Source organism: Conger conger, chromosome 12, assembly GCF_963514075.1.
Source record: "Conger conger chromosome 12, fConCon1.1, whole genome shotgun sequence".
Classification (NCBI taxonomy): Eukaryota; Metazoa; Chordata; class Actinopteri; order Anguilliformes; family Congridae; genus Conger; species Conger conger.
Window position 1 is genome coordinate 16,633,045 of NC_083771.1, and position 20,187 is coordinate 16,653,231.

At 42.4% G+C, this 20,187-nt stretch overlaps 1 protein-coding gene across 2 annotated transcripts in view; it reads right to left on the minus strand.

Annotated features, from left to right (window-relative positions):
- Positions 1 to 20,187, minus strand: part of LOC133142541 (eosinophil peroxidase-like) — a 36,143-nt gene that overhangs the window by 12,927 nt on the left and 3,029 nt on the right. For both annotated transcript variants that reach the window (XM_061263818.1, XM_061263819.1), the window contains exon 2: positions 112 to 345. The gene's annotated coding sequence lies outside the window, so the exon portion shown is untranslated. The remainder of the gene's footprint in view (positions 1 to 111; positions 346 to 20,187) is intronic.

Genomic DNA, 20,187 nt, shown 5'->3' on the forward strand with positions numbered 1-20,187 from the left:
TGTGATATGCTCAAGAACATTAACAAGAAGAAATAAAGAAAGAAAGACAGACCAGCAAAGACCAGTCCGTAGACACAGGTGCTCAAGAGAAGAGATAAAGGAGTTCTTTACCTGTGGCTTTGAGTCGCTCTTGTGTAAATTCTTCCTTCTTGTGGAAAGTTTCAGTTGTGTTGCACCATCTGCAGCATCTTGCCCTTCATTTATATCCAGAGCGGGGCCAGCCCCTCAGCCTCCCTGTGGCGTCACAGCCCATGGAACGCTCAGTCGAATAACTTCCTCCTTCCTGCCCCTTACTCTGGCCTTCCATCCGTGCAGGAAGTTCTGGGAGCGGTGAGTGACTGGATTCTGATAAATCAATGTTGGGAAGATCAGTCGCTTAGGTTATTGACCTTCAACCCTGGGAGGTGTGTGTTGCCCACAATAATCCGTTGTGCGGTCAGCTTGTTCATTCAGTAATCAACCTCTTTTTGACAGAAATCATGAAGTGATTTTTTTCTCATTGCGCATTCTCTTTGGTCATGTGTAAATGCCTGATAAGAAAAGGAAAGTAGATAAGAACCCTCTTTAAACAGACTCTGAGCTGTTTGTGTTTCCTTGTGGTATGGATTGAATGATAATGATTCTGGGAATCATTTCATAGGGAATGATGATAAAACTCAGATCCCATAACGGGAAAAATCATAATCATAAATATACTTGTACGTTTACCAGATGAGTCTTTCGTCATTTAGGTCAATGAGCAAATTCCTGTCCTTTCTTTCCACACTTGCAGGGTGTGTCTTGCTTAGGTGCCATGCTTATGCATAGAAAGCACAGCCATATCTTCAAAATGTATTTTGTTTTTAAACAGATAGTTTCAATTAATTATCAATGTAAAAAAAGGTGCAAATTCAGAAGAAAGTAATGATATAACCTGAGTGAAAAAGTTATTGCCCCCTTAAACTTAACAGCACTGGCTTTAGGCGCAATTATTGCAACCAAATTATCCCTGAGCTTTGATATGAGTTTTTCCCATCACTCTGTAGGAATTTTAGCCTACATTTCTTTGCAGAGCAGTAAATTGCTTGGTTTTCAAGCATGCACTGCTATTTTCAGGGCCTGCCACAGCATCTATATTGGGTTCAAGTAAAGATTTTGACGAGGTTTTGAAAGCCACTTCTAAAGCCCTGGGACAGCCATAGCGAGAGCCAGAATGCCGAAAACACTTGGAACAGTGGCAAACCTGCCGAAATTTCTTCAAGGGTGCACACAACTCAGTACTCATGGGATGTTTTATGTTCATCACAACATTCTCTGTAAACTCTAGAGACTGTAGTATGAGAATATCCTGGCAGGACAGCACCAACAATCATACAGTCAAAGACACTTGCCCATTCAAACAAAATGCAACTTCTTCGCCATGTCTGTCTGCTTTATATATTGAGTTGCAGCCACCAGATGTGCTGTTTGGAGGAGCAGGCTGTTTCCATTAATGAGCAGGAACACTTAATAAAGTGGCTGCAGAGTGTATGATTACATATCGTGGGATAAGGGGAGGACATGTCTTTCTATCAGGGTCACTTCTCAGGAAGCAGAACTTTGGACATGCAGCTCCTACAGTTAAAAGATTTAAGCTGTAGGCTCCGCGATAAAGTATGAATGGATGTGCTACATTAAAGATGTTGGATTCTGGGTAAAAACACAACTTAAAGAGATGAAAATGGTGGAGAATTAATAGGTTAAAACTTTACAAATGAAGGTTGCTTCCGAATACTAAAAAAGTTCTACATTTTGAGCAAATTATGACAAAATAACTTCCAAAAGAGAAATAAAAACTCCAAATCAAAGACAAATTTGTATAATTGTCTTAGATTGTTTATTAAGCGTCTCTTTTTTTGACAATAATTTTTTCTATTGTCAACAGTTCTGGTGAAGGTCAAACTGGCAAAATGAAGACTTGATGGCTTTTATTTCATACAATCATCTAGCAATGCCTGGAACTCGGAATTAACCTGAAATCAACTTTGAAATAGGGCAGTTGGTTAAGTAAATACCACCCAAGCTGATTATTAATCTTCCTCAATCAATCCATGACACTGTTACAGATTACTTATTAATTATTCATTACTAAACTTGGCAAAGGTTGCTTGTTCTTTTCTTGTTCAGTTAATACTACTGACATTCCCATGCACATCGAGTAGCCCAGACAATGCAGCCTCTCGCCAGGCCAAGAACAGTTTTCCTTCTGGTCAGAGCCCAACATTGTGACCAAACAGTGGAAATTCTCTACGCACCAGTCACACCCCGATAATGGGGAAAGCACACCAGAGACAGAATAGCAGGTGTGGTTTAAAATATCCACTCATCATTTGTTCTGACAGTTTGAGTGGCGTGGAAGGAGATATGTGCTTTCAACAAAGAGTTACATTATGGAGACACAGTGGCTTTCTGTAGTGAGCTGATATTTACCTCTGGTATTTCCCTGTGCATCGCTTCTAAGTTGTAACTCTAGATCCTCATAATTCAGGAAGTGTGCAAAACTTGGCGTCACACACAACAAGGGCATGACTCTGTTTTGAGTGACAGAACTAGTCCTTTCTCTGATCTATAATATCTTATTCAACATCAACCAGGCTTCAGTTTATTATTTGAGGAATATTTCATTTACATTTGTTTTGATCTCTTAATTGCTGCTAAATTAAAACCACACTTCCAATGGGAAATAAGACATGGTTGCAGATATTGTACACATTGTAACACCTTGTGGGACCGAAAACAACAGTAGACAGAATAACATGAGCATAAAACTGCTATCAACCTGGAGAACAGAGCCATGTTTATTTATATGAATTATTATTGCTCTGAATGTTTATGGCAACATAAACATAAAAACTCATAACTGAAGCTTTCTTTACAGCAGCACATACATTTATTTACTTTTCACAGTAATTCATGACCAGCAAATTCTGAGGGGAACATACTACAGTTACTGATCAGTAAGGCTGTGTTTTGTCACAAAGAGTATTGTTTAAAATCACTCAAAACTCAAAAAGTGGAAGAAATTACAGAGTATGTTTTTTTAATTTTTTATTTAATAATAATAATGCATTTTATTTATAGTGCACTTTACATTTGGAGACCAAATCTCAAAGTGCTACAGGGTAAAAACAGGGAATAAAATACCCAATGGCATGTATAAAATATAAAAACTAAGAAAAGGCTTTAGTAAACAGGTAGGTTTTTAGCCCTCTTTTAAAAGCATCAGTGGTCTGCGGTGCTCTCAGGTAGTCAGGGAGGGCATTCCACAGGCGGGGAGCAGCCGAGCAGAAGGCTCGGTCGCCCATGGTGCAGAGCTTGGTCTTGTGAGGACGGAGGCGGTTGGTGTTGGCAGAGCGAAGGTTTCGAGTGGAGGGTTCTGGGGTGAGGAGTTCTTTGAGATAGGGGGGGGCATTTCCATAGATGCACTGATGGATGGGTCAGAAGGGATATTTTGTATTCAGTCCGGGAGGTGATGGGGAGCCAGTGAAGTGAGTGGAGGATCGGTGTGATGTGGTCGTACTTACGCACTCTCATCAGGATCCTAGCAGCGCTGTTCTGGATATATTGGAGCCTCAGGAGGCTCTTGCTAGGGATCCCGATGAGAAGTGCGTTACAGTAATCCAGCCTGGAGGAGACAAAGGCGTGGACAAGTTTTTCTGCATCTGGGAGGGTGAGTGTGGGACAGAGTTTAGCAATGTTCCTGAGGTGGAAAAAGGAGGTTTTGCACAGGTGTTTAATGTGGGCCTCAAAGTTTAGGTGGGGGTCAATTTTCACACCCAGGTTGGTGACTATGGATGAGAGGGGAAGGACTTGACCGGAGAAAGAGATGCTGGTAATGGAGGATGAATGAATCTGATGGGGGGTGCCAATTAGGATGGCCTCGGTTTTGGAGCTGTTGAGTTGTAGGAAGTTTGATTTCATCCACGCCTTTATCTCCTCCAGGCAGGTAGTGAGTGTGGATGATGGAGATGGTGACGGCGGAGCTGCAGAGGGGGGTGAGTCAGTCTTAAGGTACAGTTGTGTGTCATCAGCATAGCAATGGAAGGAAATTCCATACTGGCTGATGACACGGCCGAGGGGGAGCAAGTAGAGGGTGAAGAGGACGGGGCCGAGGACGGATCCTTGGGGGACACCACAGGTGACAGGATGGGACCGGGATTTTTTCCCTCCCAAAGAGACGTACTCGGTTCTGTCGGAGAGGTATGATTTGAACCAATTCAGAGCAAAGTCAGAGAGGCCGATAGAGTGTAGACGGTTAAGGACGATGTGATGATCAATGGTGTCAAATGCTGTGGTTAGGTCAAGCAGGATGAGGAGTGAAGGGGAGCCAGCATCAGCTGCCATCAACAGATCATTAGTGACCCTGACTAGTGCTGTTTCAGTGCTATGGGCGGTGCGGAAGCCAGACTGGAACTTCTCTGCAATGGTATTGAGTTGGAGATGGTCCTGGAGCTGTGCAGCTACCACTTTTTCCAGGACCTTGGAAAGGAAAGGGAGGTTGGAAATTGGTCTGTAATTGGCAAGGACTGCCGAGTCCAAGGTGGGTTTTTTGAGGAGGGGTGTAATGATGGCAGTTTTTAGAACAGAGGGAACGTGGCCACACTGGAGGGAAAGGTTTATGGTTTTGGTGATCAGGGGACTTATGGCACAAATGCTTGATTTAACCAGAGCGGTGGGAACGGGGTCCAGGGCACAGGTGGAGGATTTCATCGTATTGATGATGTCCTCAACCTCTCGCTGTGTGATGTTGGAGAAACAGCAGAGAGGCTGGGAGATCCCTGGCTGTGGGATGGCAGCGGGGGCAGGTGGAGTGGAGGGGCTGATGAGATGGGACCGGATGGTGTCGACTTTGTTTCTGAAAAAGGTAATGAAGTTATTGCACTGTTCCTCTGTGATGTCTGTGTGTGTGGAAAGTTGCGGTTTGAGTAGTTGGTTTATTGTGGAAAAAAGATGAATAGATATTGTGTGCAAAAGTGGGAAATGGTGAATATAATATGCATAACTATAGCAGTGACAGTAGCAAGTGCTTGAAGTCAATCAATCAAATCAATAGGCTGCTGAACAGTCTGAATGACAGAACATTGACAGGAGCATTTCTAATTTAATTTGGTCCATCACGGAAAGAAAGTGCCTGCTTTTTGCCTTTAATTTAACACAACAATGTTAAATTTATATTTCTTTAAAGTTTGTTTTGGTAAAATATGTTGTGCATTGCGACTTGAGGTTTGAGTCCCCTGCTGTGCCAGCTTGACTAAGCTTGGTCTGGCTGGGTATGAGCTGGTCAAAAAAGTAACTTGTCTGAGCTGGTAGCTACGAGCTATTTCAAAACATAGCTTGAGCTGGTCAAATCATGTCAAGCTGGGAGCTGGTCTGAACTGGCCAACTAGCTAAACTATGTCAAGCTGGGAGCTGGTCTGAACTGATCAACTAGCTGAACAATGTTGAGCTGGGAGCTGGTCTGAACTGGTCAACTAGCTGAGCCATGTCAAGCTGGGAGCTGGTCTGAACTGGTCAACTTGTTAAACCATGTCAAACAGGGAACTGGTCTGAACTGGTCAACTAGCTCAACCATGTTGAGCTGGGAGCTGGTCTGAACTGGTCAACTAGCTAAACCATATTGAGCTGGGAGCTGATCTGAACTGGTGCTGATTTTTTGGGTCTTTGATGAGCACCTTTTGTTACGTTACTGTCACAGGGAAGTAGCACATTCCAGCACATTCCACAGTCTGTATGTCACACCTTGTTTTTCCCAGCGTTTGGCAATAGGCTTCTGTTAAAATGCGTAGGCCTATACAAAGAACATCGTCGGCTACACTGAGGTTGACCTACCATGCAAAAATGCCCACAAGTCACGGAAAACACTAAAATTGGAGGACATTGGATATGGCAAGAAAGAGGAGTCACAGAATCCGTACATGGCACCTGCAACACCTGTGACAAGCACCCAGCCTTAATGATCAGTATGCCAATATACAAATCACTCCATGAAATTTCCATCTTTATTATATTAAATTAACTTTCTCATCATCATCATCCTTATGCCTTTTAGTATTAGTAGTAGTACCTGTAGTACTTGTAGTAGCAGCAGCAGTAGTAGTAGTAAAACTTTATTAATCCCACATTGGGTTACACTGAAGTATTCAGATAGGACATGTATAAAATGTCTATGTATAAAAACATAGCCCCGATGAAAAAACTGGTCAAGCTAGGTTTTGAAAGCTGGTAGAGCTGCTTGACCAGTTCAGACCAGCTCCCAGCTCGACATGGTTTAGCTGGTTGACCAGTTCAGACCAGCTCCCAGCCCGACATGGTTTTAGCTGGTCGACAGTTCAGACCAGCTCCCAGCTGGATATGGTTTGACCAGCTGTTTCAAAACAGCTGGTACTGTCGCTAGTTGACCACCTACCAACTCAGACAGGCTACCAGCACTAGCTGGTTGACCAGCTCAGACACAGCAAGACCAGCTTATGACCAGCTTGACCAGCTCAATTTTCAAGCTGGAGTGCCTGGATTTTACAGCTGGGGGAACATTGCAGAGACACAAGCTACACAGCACACATGCACATTTAGTCCACAGGGCTCCATTATGCTCCATTTAGTTAATTCCAGAGACTCATTACTGTGGGCACCAAAGATATTTAAAGCCTGTCAGATGACATTCTTGGTAGACTGACAGCTATAACTAAAAGTCCTTCTACGCTGTATAAGTGTGTTGTTAATGGGTCTTATTATTAATATTGTTTTATCTGTTGCTCTGTAATTGTACATTCATTTCTTGCAGTGATTCAGGTGTCCATCCCCCCTACAGTTCATACTCTGTGCGACTGTTAGGCAAGCTCTAATGGGTCTAGATAGGGGCTTCCTCAGACATTGGAATCAAGGCCCGCTCAAAGGTTTTCATCATCTGTGATGTCAGGGCCACTCCTTTAAAATCATTTTGTGCTGACCCCCATACCTTCTTACGGACAGGTACGATCGACAACTTCAACCATATGGATCATCAACCCTGGCCCTCGAAATCCAACCCTGGTTTTCTTTACTCCTGAGTAATTCACTGAAGAATTAGTGTTACTGATTAGCCAGACTGTCTTCTCACCTGACTCCCAGGTAAGGGTGAGAATGGGAAACCAGCAGTTCTTGACCCTCGAGGATCATGAATTGATGACCCCTGCGGTAGGGATACCTAAGATGGGCAGGAATAGGTTGAAGATATTAAGTAGGATGAGTCCACTGCTTTGTAGAGTTGCTTCTCCTATGCTGTTTCAGAACCTGCTCTTCAGAAATGGTGACAGGGTTTACAGAGAATTTCCCCTGATCCAATGATTAATTTACCTGCTGTGACTACGTAAATAAGGCAGAGGAATTCAACTGAGTTTTAGGATGTTTGACAGGTACAGTCAAACCTACCAAAAAAAACTGGTTCAACTCCTCTCTCTTGTCTACCCTTCCTCCTACTGGAACTATAGCCAGTGATCTTTGCCAGCTTCCTGCAGTTTAAATTGAGGTTTCACATTGTAGTCACACTTGCCCCATCTAATCCAACTGTTCTTTCTGTGAAGTTCACCCCTGTTGCCTCCCTAGTAGGGTCTGCCTCCCACTGCCAATCATTCAACATGAAGGGGAGAAATCCTCTCCTTGATGAAAAACATTGTTGACATGGCACCAGCTGTTGTTCATTGCAAACAGGCAGATGTCTCTGGTCTAGCTGGGTATGAGCTAGTCAATCAGCATGGCCAAGCTGGTCATAAGCTGGTCTAGCTGGTCAACCAGCTAGTGCTGGTTGCTTGTCTCAGCTGGTACAGTGGTCAGCCAGTTGCCAGCTGTTTCAAAACATAGCTTGAGCAGGTCAAACCATGTTGAGCTGGGAGCTGGTCTGAACTGGTCAAACAGCTAAACTTCGTCAAGTTGGGAGCTGGTCTGAACTGGTCAACCAGCTACCAGCGATTTCAAAAGGGTTTGTACATTTTGAGACCATTTCATAGGTTCCAATACACCAGACAAGCTCAGTAAAGTATTTGATCAGGTCTGCTGGGCAATAGGTTCTGCATCCAAAGGCCAAGACTCAGTAAAGCACAGCAAACTGACATGGCAGTAAGTGCTGACTCTGTCTTGGCTTGACTTAGGTCTCCAAGCCAGAGTCAATAAAACGGCCAATTTTTCCTTCTTCCTTGTACAGTGCACAAATACATTAACAAACAGTAGGCACAGATTAACAGATAACTCACAGGTGGGCTGTTATACAAATAGTCAAACATGAGCTTTGTGTACCAGCCCAGGTCCTGGAGACCCTCTATGCGGCTTCTTGTTCCCTCCATAGCAACAAATTGTACTGTATTGTAACAAGCTGCTACTTGTTCTTAAGTAATTAGACACCAATTACTTCATTTGAATTTGTAGGACTATTGAAGAATGTTTTCCCCTCTTAAAGCCACATTAAGCAGAAAATAGCCATATATAAGTGTCCCAGATCCACATCCCATTCCATCTGCCAAAGCAAGATACAGTACTGTGCAAAAGTCTTAGGCACCTGTATAACATTCAGGACAGATAAGATTATTTCAAAAACAATTCAATGAAAGGTCGTAAATAAACATACTATACATTTTACATTACATTTTAGTAATTTGGCAGAATAGAAATCAATCAATATTTTTTGTGACCACTCTTCAGTGTTAAAACTGCAACACTGACCTGCAGTTCAATAAGACAATCAGCAGGGAGGTTGTTCCAAGCATGTTGGAGAACTTACCACAGTTCTTCTGCAGACTTTGCTTGCTTGCTTCTGATCTCAGACAGCCTTGATCAAGTTTTTATGTAAAAAGTAATCAATTACTTACAGTAATATGTTAATCATTTTAATTAAATACAAAAATGTCTCTGTAAAATTAAATCTTTTGGAAAATGATTATTTGGAAATCTCAAATGTGTTCTTTTATACTAACACACATGAAAAAATAAACATATATATAATAAAGTCTAGGGTGCCTAAGACTGCACAGTACTGTATGCTTTCATTTACTGTGCTATATCATTTGTACATAAAACTTTTTCAAGAAACATAATTGACCAGACACACTAGGTACCATGACCAGGGTTGATAAACATGGGAATAGAAGCTCCATAGAAGGTTGTGTGTCTGCAGGTTTTCATGCCAATGGGATTACTTATTCAATCATATGCATTTATCTGCCTTAAAGCGTGGTAGAAACTGAGGAGAAATGGTGAGGGCAAACAAAAAGAAAATAATCTACAAATAACCCTATTGAAAAGAAAAAAATCAAGCTACATTTTGAAATAGCGGGGCGCTAGTTATTTCAGCTGGTCATAGCTGGATTTGACTTGAGTATATACACTATGTGTGTTTCATAACCTCACGTATGTCACGTACTTCCAGAGTACAAACAGGATCTTTATTCTGTGTTTTGTTTGCACAGGGCCGGCTGTGTGTGTTATGCCAGCTACAGTATAACAGCAGTTCCTGGTGTAGCTACACTCCCCACTGTCTGGAATCCAGCCCTGCACTGTCCTTGACCTCTGCGGCTGCCTAACGGTTAAGGGAACACTGATTGGGGAAATTAGAGTGTAATCTCTGTGGCTTCCTTGTGTTATCATTCAGCCAGGTCACTGAACTGAAATGCCTCAGTAAATATACAGGTGTGTTAATGAATGACGTGTGGAGAATGCGAGCTGCATGCCTCGGTCGGGATAACAGTGTGTGCTGAATGCCTGAAGTGTCAATATGGTGACCTCAGGTCCCCTGCTGGTCTCTGAAAAGCAGGTCAGAGGTCACAACAATGTGGGAGTTAAGGTCCTTGCTCAGAGACCTATAGCTGCACGGATCTTATTGTGGTTACACTGGAGTTTGAACCACCAACCTTCCGACTGCCAGTCCAGCAACTTGGCAACAGGCTCCCAGCCAGCCTCACAAACATGATGTAATGCTCCAGAGTTGACATTTCAGCCATACTAAGCCTTGATCAGAATGACAAAATCAAAGTTTTAACACGAAGTGAGCAAGTTTCTACTCTTTTTGACTCTTTTTGACTCAACAGCACAACAGCAGTTGTGCTATTGTGCGTGTGTCTCCTCAGATAGTTCATTAGATTTTCACAGGATGCAAAAATCACTTGTTCAAAAGCCACATGTGAGCATCCAACATGTGAAGAGTACCTGTGACTATAAAAAGAATCCCACTTGTAAGATGAGAGAAAAAGGTAACCGATGCTATCTCAAATCACATGTTTTGTTTTCATATGTGGAAATGGTAGTTCACATAAAAGTCAGCAATATGTAAAAAAAATCTAATCTAGCTATCACTAACTAATCACCAAACTAGCTAGCTTTATTGCAAAACACAAAACATAACTCACCAGCTAGCTATGTTAGCAAACCTTTAAAAAAAGGTTAGCTATACTCTGATTTACCTTAGAGAGAAGATACCAAACTGGCTTGCTAGGTAAAGCCAGCTTACGCTACAATGAGGACGTGTTTTCATAGAGACATTATTGGCATGGCCTACTGGGTAACAAGTAATTTAGCTAACACAACAGCTATCAGTAAACGTGCTTGGGTTGCTTCAATACTCTTGTCAACACCGTAATCAGCAGCGACTTACAGTATCTTGCTATCCAGAACTTGGAAAGTTAGAAAACGTTTTTAACAAAATGACTGTTAGGGTTGGGAGGTAGTATCAGGTGTGACCACCAGGGGGCTTTATTACATTACATTACATTATTGGCATTTGGCAGACGCTCTTATCCAGAGCGACGTACAGTTGATTAGACTAAGCAGGAGACAATCCTCCCCTGGAGCAATGCAGGGTTAAGGGCCTTGCTCAAGGGCCCAATGGCTGTGCGGATCTTTTTGAGGCTACACCGGGATTAGAACCACCGACCTTGCGTGTCCCAGTCATTTACCCACTATGCTACAGGCCACCGCATTATTATTTTCACCTGGTCCTCGTTAGTGCCAAGGGAGCCTTACGTCCGGAAGGTATTTAAAGCACGCGCTGACTATCGGTCGACGCTTTGGTGTTCACTGTTCGCTCTGTCACCAAGCTGGTAAGCACACGGTAGATTCAGTGTTATATGAGTCAGGTATTGTGCTGGTTTTGGGTTTCGCTTTCATTTAAAAGAAAGGTGTTCTGCTCGTTAGTGTGTGTACACTGCGAACGCCTTCCTGTAGGTTCTTTTGTTTTTCTCTTTTGTTTTCAAGTTCGTGTGAGCCTGTGGGTGAGGGACGTTGTCCCCAGTATGTAGTTTGGTTTGTGTGTTTTCCTGAGCTGCGACTCACGGTTCTTTATTTTGCTTACCTAGTCTTTTATACTAGGTTGTACTTTTATTTTGGAATCCCCGGTCCGGGGTTACAGTGCTCACCTTTTAGCACTCATTTTGGTTGTGTTATTCGCCCTGGTTTTTAAGGGTTGCTTTATTTTCCTTAGCCGGTTTTTGGGGCTATTTTCTTTATTTGGTCGGAGCTGTCTCCGAATTGTTTTCCGTTTCCTCTACCTCCCGGGGTTTAGTGGCAGACACGTTCGCGTGCCTGCTTACAAGGGATTACCCTTAGTCGCGCCTGGCTCTCCGCCATTCCTCAACCTCACACTGACCTACTAGCATTAAATAAATACAAACAGAATGACCAGTACAGTCTTTCATTGATTTTCTTGGTGATTTTTGTTTGTTTTAAGTAGTCGTTTTAAAAGCTTTTTAAACGCTACCCATTTGCAGTAAGCAGCCTTGTCAGCTGCAAGGCAGTGGCCTCATCTATATCCTCTTCTCGGCTTTCAGAATCTCTCACAGGGTGAGAATAAGTAAAATGCACAATCTATCAGTTCTGTTTCATTGCCATGGGTACGGCTGTGTTCAACAGGAAATGCATTTTATTGTATTTTCTAAATACCAAATACTGTATATTATTTTGATAATTTTTTTGGTTACAGTATTTTGTAGTTCATTTTGATACATTTACATTAGGGCTATTTTGTATTTTGTATCAAAATACATTTTGATGTATTTTTCCCCGTCCCCGAGTACAAGGAATGAGGAAGATATATGAGTTAATTTAATATCCTGCTCAGTTAGGGACTTGGAACAGAATAAAGCCTTCCATGAAAGAAGTTTTCCGTGAAAGATGGAAAGGAGGAACACAAAGGAGTGCGCAGTCGACCTGAAACCCAGATAAACATCTGACGCAATGCGACTTATTTACTGCGCTGTGTTCTCCACACGGTGTTCTATTCATCCTGACACTGTGCCCCGCCCTCTCACACAGGGAAATACCAGCGCTGTAGCTCCATACGCCTACGTCTTAGAAATTAGTTTTCTGATTGTCGTCGGTTACGCAAAGTGAAAGCCATTCATTATAAGGTGTGTGTTTAATTAGGGTGCAGCAGCCTCTTCACACAGCTGGACAGACCTAAGGCCACACCACACAGACCTAAAGCCATACTACACAGACCTAAAGCCATACCACACAGACCTAAAGCCATACTACAAAGACCTAAAGCCATACTACACAGACCTAAAGCCATACCACACAGACCTAAAGCCATACTACACAGACCTAAAGCCATACCACACAGACCTAAAGCCATACTACACAGACCTAAAGCCATACCACACAGACCTAAAGCCATACCACACAGACCTAAAGCCATACCACACGGACCTAAAGCCATACTACACAGACCTAAAGCCATACCACACAGACCTAAAGCCATACCACACAGACTTGAAGCCATTCCACACAGACCTAAAGCCATACTACACAGACCTAAAGCCATAACTCACAGACCTAAAGCCACACCACAGAGGGTACTTTCCAGGTGGTCCACTCACTCTCTGGGTGCTAAACCCATGCCCACTCTCTGGGTGCTAAACCCATGCCCAGTCTCCAGGTGCTAAACCCATCCCCACTCTCTGGGTGCTAAACCCATGCCCACTCTCTGGGTGCTAAACCCATCCCCACTCTCTGGGTGCTAAACCCATCCCCACTCTCTGGGTGCTAAACCCATCCCCACTCTCAGGGTACTGAACCCATCCCCACTCTCTGGGTACTGAACCCATCCCTGGCCCCCGTTGGATCGTGTAGCGTATTTTATGAAGTAAGTCCTGTTTTTTCACACAGAGTTATGAAGCTGGTGAGTAGGGCGAAGGTTTCTGTAAAAAGATTCCCTCGGGGCGCAGTACAGTTTCCTCCTAGCATAGTTTGACAAAAGGACTTGTGATGTTATTTGAGGATCAGAGGATCTTTAGCAGGTTATAGCAGTTTCTGTGTAATAAGGTTGAGCAGTCCAACTTCCATCTCCCAGTGTTCTTATGTCCTTCACAGGGCCCAAACCAGGGTCCCAGGGGTTGACATTCCCCAAGAAGCTTGTAGACTCCAGCGACGACTGGATGTAAATACTAAAATTAAATCCTTTCAAATCCAATGTGCTGAAGTACAGAGACAAAACAACAAATACTTATGGACTGCACTGAACTGTTTACACCTGAGTAATATACGGCCGGTAAAAAGTTGACTTGTGTTGGTAACACTTTATTTTACAGCCCGTTAATTACACAGTACTCACTGGGTAAATACCAGGTACTTATTAGGTAACTATTTTGATTTCAGTTTTTAAGTAAATACAATGAAACAGGCTGTAAAACGTACTTAGATAAGGTACTGACTGACTTTGTTTTATAGTACCTTACCACTGAAATCAAAGTAGTCACATAATAATTATACAAGTAGCTGTGGCCTTAGCCAGTAAGTACTATGTACCATTGTTTACTTTAATCAAACAGACTAACTAATTATTATTACTTTTTAATGTGATTTTTTTTTACATTTACAAAGACTTTCATATTAGATCTCGGGAAGCTAAGCAGTTCTCCCAGGTGCAGTACCAGTGTTCCCCAGATCCTGTCCGTGAAACAATGATATTGAAGTTGTGAAAATTAGCCACTGGATGGCGCTCATTGTTTCAGTTGTTAGCAGATCACGGATTACTCGATATAGATGTAAAACCCTCAAATTAAAGGCGACAGTCTGCACTTTAACCTCATATTTATTGTGCCGGACAACAAAGCCAAAAGAACAGAAACAACTTCCAAACATAAAACTGTCCAAATGCATATGAACTGCACTGTACAGTGCCCTCCACAATGTTTTGGACAAAAACCCATCATTTATTTATTTGCTTCTGTACTCCATAATTTGAGATTTGTAATTAAATAATCACATGTGGTTAAAGTGCACATTGGCAGATTTTAATAAAGGGCAATTTTATACATCTCGGTTTCACCACGTAGAAATGACAGCAGCCTCCCCATTAGAGTAGTGGTTAAGGTACAGGACTGGGACCTGCAAGGTTGGTGGTTAATTCCTGGATCTTATCCTATGTAGCCATAATAAGATCCACACAGCCGTTGGGCCATTGAGCAAGGCCCTTAACCCTGCATTGCTCCAGGGGAGGATTGTCTCCTGCTTAGTCTAATCAACTGTACATCACTCTGGATAAGAGCGTCTGCCAAATGCTATTAATGTAATGTAATGTAAACGAAAGGAGCCATGTTTCGTACTTTGCTGCATATCCTTTGAATGCAATGACTGCTCGGAGTCTGTGATTCATGGACATCACCAGTTGCTGGGTGTCTGGTGCTTCTCTGCCAGGCTCTGCTCTGTTGCAGTCATCTTTAGCTCATGCTTGTTTCAAGGATCCCCTACATTTTTCTCTTCAGCATATGAAAGGCATGCTCAATTGGATTCAGATCGGGTGATTGACTTGGCTATTCAAGAAGGGACCGTTTCTCAGCTTTTAAAAACTCCTTTGTTTATTTAGCAGTATGTTTGGGATCATTGTGTGACATGGCTCAGGCAGTAAGAGCAGTCGTCTGGCAGTCGGAGGGTTGCCGGTCCGATCCCCTGCCCGGGCTGTGTTGAAGTGTCCCTGAGCAAGACACCTAACCCCTAAATGCTCCTGACGAGCTGGTCGGCGCCTAGCATGGCAGCCAATCGCCGTTGGTGTGTGAGTGTGAGTGTGTGTATGAATGGGTGAATGAGAAGCATGAATTGTACAGCGCTTTGGATAAAGGCGCTCTATAAATGCCAACCATTGTGTTGCTGTAGAATGAACTGCCAACCAATGAGTCTTGAGGCATTCACTTGAACATGAGCAGATAGGATGTATCTATACCCTTCAGAATTAATTTAGCTACTATCATCAGCTATATCATCAACAAAGATAAGTGAGCCAGTACCTTCGGCAGTCATACATGCCCAGGCCATAACACTTCCCACTCACCAGGGCTCTCATTCTTCTTATTTATGTTCCAAACAGTTGATTTTGGAAAGCCTAAGATTTGGCCGATATCTCTAACCATTTTATTCTCGTTTCTCATTCTCATAATGGCTTCCAAAGATGTTTCCACAGATGATCGAAAGACTAGAGGAAAGACAAGGCGCTGAGAGCCCTCTCATACCTGCATTAAAGAGGCAATTAAACACACCTGAGCAATCACAAAAACCTGTGAAGCCATGTGTCCCAAGCATTATGGTGCCACTGTAATTTCTACATGGTGAAACCAATGCCAAATGCCAATAATATAATGTAAAAAATCTGAGAATGTGCACTTTAACCATATGATTCCAAATCTAAAATCAGAGGCAAATCAAGACATAGTGGGTATTTGTCCCCAACATTATGGAGGGCACAGTATATATTTAAACTAATATAAAGACATTAGTATCTCACCCATATAAGAATGCAATGTTGTGAAATCTCCAGAAAACCTCAAAGTAACTCTGATTGGTTTGATTCGAAGTTAGCGCCTCCCATTTCAGAATACCTGTGGCGTCTCCCTGCTGAAAAGCTGCATTCTCACTAAATTCAAGATTTTGGGGGTTCTTTAAAGACCCACACAAGATGGCCATTTTAAAATTTGGATTTTTCATTTTCTTTGTTTCCCACAGCACAGGTAAGTATATTTTATATGTCGTGGACATTTTTTAAAGATATTTCAGAATCAGCTTTAATTGACCAGCTTGCATTGTATTACTTACATTTACACATCAGTCTGACTTGAGTTGTATTTTACTTATTCTTATTATTACTTATTATCGTTATCATTGTCTGCTTGCTGAAATGAATAGTCGTGTATGCTATACCGTCTGGAGCGGATTTCGTTCGTCCATTTGTACAAATTTCTTAAGTGTAATCTATCTCCTGTCTTGTTTTGCGTGTCCAGTTGTTGCTAGGGTTATCGATGCGCGGACAGCACGGGACAGGTTGTCTGCGGTAAGTCCACTGGCAATTTGATTTATCGATTTGCAAACGATAAAGTTTTGTTTTGCCTTCTGGTGAAACTAAACTTTATAGTTTTCAAATCGATACGAATTGACATCCAGTTCGAATCTATTGTAAGCATGTGATTATAATCGGCATTGACCGCAACAGCGTCGGCCTTCATGAGATGAGTCTGATGCGTTACCGCCCCTCATTTCTCCCCTCTCTCGCTGCAGACGCAGGACAGTTGCAAAGACTGCACGGAGATTCTGGAGCTGTTCGCAGATATGATCTCCGACAAGGACACGCAGGTGAGCAAAGCTCGCTTCCGTCCACAAACGGATTTGTTTTTAGTATTCGATAATATCATTCAAAAGCCTACCAATTTTCACTGCAGTGCAGGGGATTTGGAGGAAAAATTGAAAAACTGAAATGTTCACGGCTGATACCTTCACAGAACAACACTACTTCAATTCAATTCAGTTTTATTTGCAGAGTGCTTTCCAGAGAAGACTGTCCCAAAGGTGCTTTACAGAGTAACAGAAGGGAAGGGAGGGAGGGGAATATCAGCCCTAAGCCCCCAAATAGCACATGAGGTACATGTGGTACTTAAGTGTTTTATTCCCCACAGGCCCGGATCATGGACATTCTGAAGGAGCTGTGCCTCCAGTTGCCAGGCCCCATGACCCAGGACCTCTGCCTGGACCAGGGCAAGCACATCCTGCCCACGGTCGTCCACTTCCTGTCCGACTTCATTGTGGGTCCCCCAACATGCCATAACACTCAACACTGCACACTCAACTGCATTTCTAACACTGCACACTCAACACTGCACATGTGTAACACTGTACACTCAGCACTGAACACTCAACTGTGTATGTATTTATGACAGTGCACACTTAACACATTCCCAAAACAGAAACAGCTCATTAACACATCCTCTCACTATAATCATTTCTGCAGTTTGAAGACATCATGCCATTGTGTACAAAAATGTTCAGTCAGATAATAAATGCGTTCTGTTGTTTTTCCACAGAAAACAAATCAGATATGCACAATACTGGGAGTGTGTAAGAGCCAATCACAAGGGATGGAACAGGAGGTGCTGGCCAATGAGATCCGCATATTACCTGGGCCTGGTGCTATGATGTGGCATGAGGTAACAGTGTGTGTGCATGCATGCATAAGTGTGAGTGTGTGTGTGCATGTGTGTGTGTGTGTGTGTGTGTGAGTGCATGTAAAAGCACTGACCAGACCTTTGTTTTTTGCAGATTCCATCTTCTCAGCAGTGCACATTCTGTGTTTTTCTTTTCAACAGCCTTGTACCCTGGACTGAGGTAAAACACACACACACACACACACACACACACACTCACACTCACACTCACACAGGACCAGATCCCCATATAGGCCAAGGCCCAGGACTAGGGCCCATAATTGGTGGGGGCCCAAAAATAGGGGGGCAAAACATAAATGAAAAGCATAAATATGTGTCTTCATACATTTTCAATGATCAATATTTGCAGTCACATTTGCATGCCAAATAAAAAGACAGTTATCAAACTGGAATTAATCACTAGCATTAGTTAAGTCCCGCGGGCTCATGTGACCTGTTGAGGGCAACGTAACATTAAATTCAGCCTGCACTCGCAACTCGCTTGTTTAATCTTTTTCACGAAGAATAATAAACATTTTTCACAATTACGGAGCATGTCACTGCAGACAAAATCCGCTCACTCAAGGGAGGATGACCTCTTACCCTTGAAGAAAAAACTCAGACACCCCTGAGCTGTCGAAGGAAGAACCTTCAGTTGTTCAAAATAATATGGGTACCATTCCTGAACTCTTTTGACAACAGGTATAATCCTTCTCTCTTCTGAAAGATAACCCCTTGGGGTTTGTTTTCCAAGAGTCAGAATTTTTCTAAATATTACTTGTCAGGTTCCAGAACACTACACCCAGTAGCGAGACCACAGAAGTGAGTTGAGAGTCTTTATTAACTTTATGGCAGAGTACACAGCAAACAGAATCCGCAGAGAATAGGCAGTTTGTTAACCAGAGTCCAGGCAGAGGGTCGGTACACGAGAGATAATGGGGATTTATAATAATTGGGCAGTCCAAACAAAAACAGAATCCGGAAACAAGAGTCGATAATCCAAAATGGGTTGACAAACTACGGGTTGAAACAAAACGGAAGGATAAATCAAGAGGTGGAAGTCTAGGAGAAAATGGGTCATAACAGAAATCAATTAGAAAATAACACTGGAGAGTATGGTCGGGAGACATAACAATCTGGCAACAAAAGACAGAAACAAAGGGGTTTAAATGCACATAACTAACTAGAATCAGAACTAGACACAGGTGGGAACAATTACAATACACAGGAAGAAAGTACATATAAGGAGCGGAAAAGCGGAGACATGAAACGAGACACAGATGAAACTAATGAATGAACGGGACAACCAGGAACAGACTACGGTGTGCACAGAGGGTAACAATAAACGGAGACGCTAGCAACTTGAGAATGAACGAATGGTATCATTCAATCATCCAAAAATCCTTACAAATGTGTTCTCTTACCTCATCACATCCTTATAGGAACAGACTCATCTTTGGCATCTTTCCAGGGGTGGTTGCACAAAGTATTGAACAAGGGGTGCCGATAATTGTGAAACCTGTTTGAATCCATTGAATCATCAATAAAGCACACTACTTTACACATGTTGGAAAATTAAGTTTATGTCAATAACGGTATTATTTATTAGTGTACCGTATTTTTAGGCATATTTATCAAGGGTGCTAAAACTTCTGGGCCCGACTGTATGCTTTCCCTTGGGCAGTTATTCACAGACATGGCACAAACTTCCACTGCTATGCAGACCACACTCCATTATATTCATCAGTCACTGAGGAACTGTCAATGGAAGCCTGTATCATAGATATAAAAGCAGGGATGGCCCATCCCTTTCTCCTCCGGATAAAACTGAGATGCAAACAAAACTGTCTGTCTGTATATTAAAATTGAGGGAATCGCTGTAACTGTCCTCATAGATCTTGAAATGACTTTTGATCCAGATCTCATATTTATGACACATAAAAGGAACATCTCTATGCTTGCTTTTTTAAAAATAATATCAGGAATATTATAAAAATTCTGTCACTTCAAAAACTAACCCATGCTTTTGTTGCTTCCAGGTGAGACTACTGTAGTTCTCTTTTATCTAGTTCTGCAAATTCCTCTTTGATTCAAAAGGTCTAACAGATTCAAAATGCTGCTGATCGTATTCTTATAAGAACATGGAGATTTAACCACATCAGCCTCACAAGCACATCTGAGCCCCTAATGATTACAACCATCTCCTCTTTTCCCCATTTCAGGCACCTGTGCATAGTCGGAGCCCAAAGACAGTCTGAACACTCCTCCACACATAGGTGTTCAGCTGCAGTTCCACACCTGTCTCCTCCACCTGCCAGCCTGTCTCCTGTCATGACTAAAGATATCCAACTCAACTCCCATCATGACTAAAGACATCCAACTCAACTCCCATCATGACTAAAGACATCCAACTCAACTCCTATCATTACTAAAGACATCCAACTCAATTCCCATCATGAATCAAGTCATCCAACTCAACTCTCATGACTAAAGACATCCAACTCAACTCCCATCATGACTGAAGACATCCAACTCATCTCTCCATGAATAAATTAATCCAACTAATCTCTCGTCATGAATAGATTAATCCAACTCATCTCTCATCATGAATAGATTAATCATCCTTGCCTTCTTGGGATGTAAAAATGCATTGATGCATCGATCTTAAGCTGGCAATTCAACTGCATCGATTTCAAATGTTAGAATCCATTATAATCCATTAAAATAAAACATTTAAAAAACTTAA